Raw genomic sequence first — 5,473 nt, 5'->3', positions numbered from 1 at the left:
ATTGCAGTGCAAGTCCCCAATCTATGGAACTTGTATGAAAATTGGTCCTGAACGTTTAATTTTTTTCATTAAATCCTTGTTCTTTCAAGTTTAATGCACATCAATCCAGAGTAGGCGGTTTTAGTCCAAATTTTTTTTTTAAAAAAAAGATTGTTATACTCTTCTTTATAATTAGAATGAGATAAACAGGGAAAGGGAAGGAAATGAAAATAAAAAAGCAAAGTAAAGTTAAAAAACCAAATTCCCTACAAATCCCCACCTACAATTGATGGAAATTGCAGTGCAAGTCCCCAATCTATGGAACTTGTATGAAAATTGGTCCTGAACGTTTAATTTTTTTCATTAAATCCTTGTTCTGTCAAGTTTAAAGCACATCAATCCAGAGTAGGCGGTTTTAGTCCAACTTTTTTTTTTTAAAAAAAGATTGTTATACTCTTCTTTATAATTAGAATGAGATAAACAGGGAAAGGGAAGGAAATGAAAATAAAAAAGCAAAGTAAAGTTAAAAAACCAAATTCCCTACAAATCCCCACCTATCCCTGCCCCGCAGGGGTGAGAATGGCCAAAAACCAGAGTGGGTGGGTGGTGTTGTAAAAACCAGACTGGACTGGCCAGTTCAGCCCTCATTAGTAAGAATGGTATGTACGAAAGCCAGTGGAAAAATCAGTCAACTGGCTGGTCCAACTGGAAACTGGTGAACCGGCCGTGGCTTTACTGGTTTCTCAGTTTGTCTTTTCTGAAGAAAAAAGATGTCAAATAGACTGGAGATGGAGGACGATGAGCAAGCAGTGACTGCTACTTTTTACTGTGAAGAGAGAAATGGAAGGGGTGAAGAGATTAAGGGGAACAGACAAGTATTGAGAAGATAGTAAAGCAGCCATTAAAGTTCTAAGCCTTCAGATTGGGATTGGGTTTGAATGAGAGGAGAGATGTATGTGGCACGGACACTCAACTAGGGTAGCGTGTTGGTGTCGGATGTCGACACTCCTCGGACATTCTACCATGAACATTTTTTCATTTTTATTAATATTATATATTTTTAACTCAAAGTTATTAATAAATAACAAATAGGTACTCACCTTTAAAAGATTTCAACAAGAAAAAATAATAACTAAGTATAAATCTAAATTTATACTATAAAAATTAAGAATTTTAAAGAATTTAATCAACGCGTCGACAATGTGTGTTGTCAGTACTTTTTTCGAAAATCGCGTATTGACATGTCCGACACAACGTACTTGTCGTGTCAGTGCATCATAGGATGCAAGCATATCCACAACACAACACATTAGCCTCCGATAAACACACTAACTACAAAATAACTAAGGTGCTTAATATGATAAGCTGGTATGACAACTACCATGGTTGAAAATTACCTATCAAATCCTCTAACCTAAACCTTTTACCTTTTCTGGATGACCGGCCAGTTTAATAAACTTTGAGGGGATGGGGTTGCCAAAATCTACAGGGAGACAGGTGCTGGGGTAGGGGATAATTTGTTTATTTTTATTTTTTGATTTCTTTTCTTTTCTTTCTATTCCCATTTTTATTTATTTTTAATAAAATTAACGAGTTTACCCTTTCTATCTCTCACAACAATACTCCACATACCTTGCATGTGACATTTAAATGGTGAAGCGGATGATTTCTGTCTGTTGGGGACCAAGGTGGACCTATTTGCACAAATTTAAAAGGTTGAGGGATCTCCGCTGCAATTTCCCCTTAAATCGTTGGCACCTGACCTTTTCCTGTAGACGACGATCGTGGTTAACACTGTTTAGTCAAGCAACATTACAGGATAAATTTGGTAACGAAATAAAGAAGGGTAAGGCATAAGCATGCCTTATTGTTGTTCATATATCTAAGGAGTTCATCTATTTGATGATGCGATTCAAATATTGTTATCTCCCTAAATAGATCCCCAGAAACATGAGATTGAAATTTTAGGCTTTTTGTCTTAAAACTGATATGCCTCGGCAGTGCACTCCATCTTGAGCTGGATATTGCATCCCCAGCTTGGTTGGAGTGTTTTTGATATGGTAGGCTTCATCTATCACAAGATGCTCTTTCCCGGGCTCATGGATTTTGTTCTTGATTGCTTTGACATTTGATGACATAAAAGATTTGGTTATCTTGTTTTGCCATCAATTTAGTTGGTAATGAATTGATTGATGTTTTAGATCTATATCTCGAATACCTTGAATGAGAACTATCCAGAAAAAGTTAAAAATCAAACTAAATTATTTGTTTTACTTTGACAAATGTTTGAAAATGTTAAGGGTTTATTTGTTATTTTCTTTATTTTCTTTCAAGGTATCTATTTAATCCACCTTCTGCTATATTTGAAATATTCTCCTATGGCATGCAATTGTGTTAAACTTTCACTGGCTGATCTATCTATCTATCTGTCTCCTCTCCTTTTCTGTATCAGCAGTAGTTGGTAATGAATTGATTGATGTTTTAGATCTATATCTCGAATACCTTGAATGAGAACTATCCAGAAAAAGTTAAAAATCAAACTAAATTATTTGTTTTACTTTGACAAATGTTTGAAAATGTTAAGGGTTTATTTGTTATTTTCTTTATTTTCTTTCAAGGTATCTATTTAATCCACCTTCTGCTATATTTGAAATATTCTCCTATGGCATGCAATTGTGTTAAACTTTCACTGGCTGATCTATCTATCTATCTATCTGTCTCCTCTCCTTTTCTGTATCAGCATGAGTTTGACATATATTATTTTAGGCATTTTACATTGCTTAAACTTCGATTATCGATAGTGCTTGATTTATTTGTATTGTCTGTATGTGGTTCAGATTTTATTTATTTATTTTTTCCTTCCTTGCTGGATATGTAGTTTCACAGATGGCATTAAACAACTAGGAAAATGAACCCACCATTCTGCTTTACATGTAATAAAAATACAAATTTTCAGATAAATGTTTCTTTTTAAAATTTTATATTCCTAGTTCGTGCAACCTTCATAAATGAATAAAGAAATGATTACTTTTTGTGGTGTGGTGTGGTGTGGTGTGGTGTAGTGTGGTGTGGAGGTGGATCAATACTCAATAGTTTATAAGGGCAATTGCATTTGCAGACGTAGAGAACATAGATAGGAAATTCTTATTTTATTTATTTATTTTTTCCTTCCTTGCTGGATATGTAGTTTCACAGATGGCATTAAACAACTAGGAAAATGAACCCACCATTATGCTTTACATTTAATAAAAATACAAATTTTCAGATAAATGTTTCTTTTTAAAATTTTATATTCCTAGTTCGTGCAACCTTCATAAATGAATAAAGAAATGATTACTTTTTGTGGTGTGGTGTGGTGTAGTGTGGTGTGGAGGTGGATCAATACTCAATAGTTTATAAGGGCAATTGCATTTGCAGACGTAGAGAACATAGATAGGAAATTCTTCTCATATAGCCTTTATTATGTATATCGAGATCCTAAAACATCTAAATTGTAAAGTTTGTCAGCCTTATTGCTTCTGGCACGTGCATTTGATTTTCACCTCAGTGCAGATATAGGCCACTTCTCTCATGCATTCTGTAGCTGCATCTTTCTACAGGAGATGGCAGCTTGGATTGAAGCTATTGCTTGTACTGGTCCTATCACTGTGTAGAATAGATGGTTTCAAATGGTTATGCTAAATATGTTTGTTTAGTATGCATACGCTGATTTTCATTTCTACACTTCTTGGTTGAGAATACAATTACAAGCTCATCTTGCATTAACTGTTGTTTCAAGCAATCGCCTTAATGATACTGTAGTTACTGAAATCAAGTTGCTTGATTTATACATCTACTAAGTGAAAGACTTGGTGCACTGAAATTTGGTTAGAATAACCGGCATAGAGTTCTTTAAACGAAAATTTCAACTTTCCAAATGATTTTTAGTTTTTATGCGCATATAAAACACATTAGGTTGGTGTCGAATGTTGATTGATATTTTGCTGATAGGACTCGAAATTTTTAACTTTTTTTACTTCAAATGTCCTAATCTCCTCTCTTTTCCTGGAAATCCTTGCAGTTATAGACACCTTGAGGGGAGAGGATTTAGGGCCGGATGGGATATGACGAGCAGCAAGTCTACAACATCTAACCATAGTGTTTTCCCAAGGGAGAAATATTTTGCTGCCTCCAGTGAATAAATTTGATAGAGTATAGTGAGATGTAGATAATCTCTTGTAAATTAGATCTTTGGAAAGCGAGAAGCATTGCATAAAAATGCACAGAAAATCAGTTATTATTTTTTGTTATTAATCTGTTGCTAGGTGTGTAATTATGCATATTCTGTGACCAAACTAGGAGTCCTGAATCTTGCTTGCTTTCTTTCATTTGGTTCGCTTCGCAGGAATGGCTACATGGCCAATCTTTTCTCATTCTCTTACTAAATTCTTCTGGTTGTCTTTCTTGGTTATTTTAGGCTAAAGTCGATTTAAATACGTGTTTGGGTAAGATTCATAGTGTTGATGTCATTGACAAGCTGCTTCTGTCTTAACTATCAATCACTCCCAGAGTAATATGTGGTAGCCGTTAGTGCCTTCCTTTCATCCAATCACGAGCCTGCAATGATTACCCAATGTAAGTTAATCATTGTTTGATGCCATAGCTATAGTCTATGGATGTCATGGTGGTTTGCATGACCATCAATGACCAATCAAAGGACCAAAATTTGGGAAGTGGCACACGTTTCTAGGCCAACATTGTAGCTAAAATGGCACAGAGTGGGCAGGTGGCATGGTCTTTCGGCCTATGAATGGGGACAAATGATCCCCTCCACATATCGAACTCAATGTATTCTCTTCAATACATTTCAAACTTCAATCAATAAAATTTATGTTTCAATTTTTCCAAATTCCAGCAATCAATTAACTAAATTTCATTTAAGTTGGTTTAAATTTGTTAAGTCATTTTTAGTCATCAACAAATAGCGAGTTAAATTTACTTTTCAAGAAAATTTTTAGGGAAAATTGTAGCAGTGGTTCAAAATCTTTTCAAATTTTGTGGATTTTATTCTAACCTTTATTTTGTGCTAGCGAAGATCTTTAATTTTTCATAAATATGCATTTGAGGTCCAAATTGACCGTTAGTTTACTAGAAAAGTCAAAATTTGACCAATTCGGACCAAATTAAGAAGGGTATAATGGTACTTTTTATTTTCTTAAATATTAACAATTAAAATAAAAACAAAAGGAAAGTAAACTAACAACCGACCCGAAACTCTTCCTCTCGGTCATCTCCTTCATCTCTTCGCTGGAAAACATCAAGACAACGTCACCACAACCAGTTACCTCTACCATCACTTTATTACATGTAGTCACATTGTAACTAATTATTTGCTGTTTGAAAATCAATTTTTCACCTTCTCAACCCTTTTCCCCTTTCATCTTCTTCTCTCAATCTCACTATCCAAGAAACCCATTTCATTTTTAGTAATCAACTTAAAAAATTCCCTTTTTTA

The 5,473-nt window shown here is 34.4% G+C and overlaps 1 long non-coding RNA gene across 1 annotated transcript; it reads left to right on the top strand.

Moving 5' to 3' along the window:
• The first annotated feature begins 1,119 nt into the window (after nucleotides 1-1,119).
• LOC111394573 lies at nucleotides 1,120-4,346 on the top strand. The gene is made up of 2 exons (XR_002702644.1): nucleotides 1,120-1,825; nucleotides 4,040-4,346. It is a non-coding gene; the product is annotated as an uncharacterized LOC111394573 (long non-coding RNA).
• Nucleotides 4,347-5,473: the final 1,127 nt, after the last annotated feature.

The sequence above is a fragment of the Olea europaea genome, chromosome 5 (genome assembly GCF_002742605.1).
Source record: "Olea europaea var. sylvestris chromosome 5, O_europaea_v1, whole genome shotgun sequence".
NCBI classification, from domain to species: domain Eukaryota; kingdom Viridiplantae; phylum Streptophyta; class Magnoliopsida; order Lamiales; family Oleaceae; genus Olea; species Olea europaea.
The sequence above is the reverse complement of the archived record's forward strand: the minus strand, read 5'-3'. Positions and strand labels throughout refer to the sequence as shown.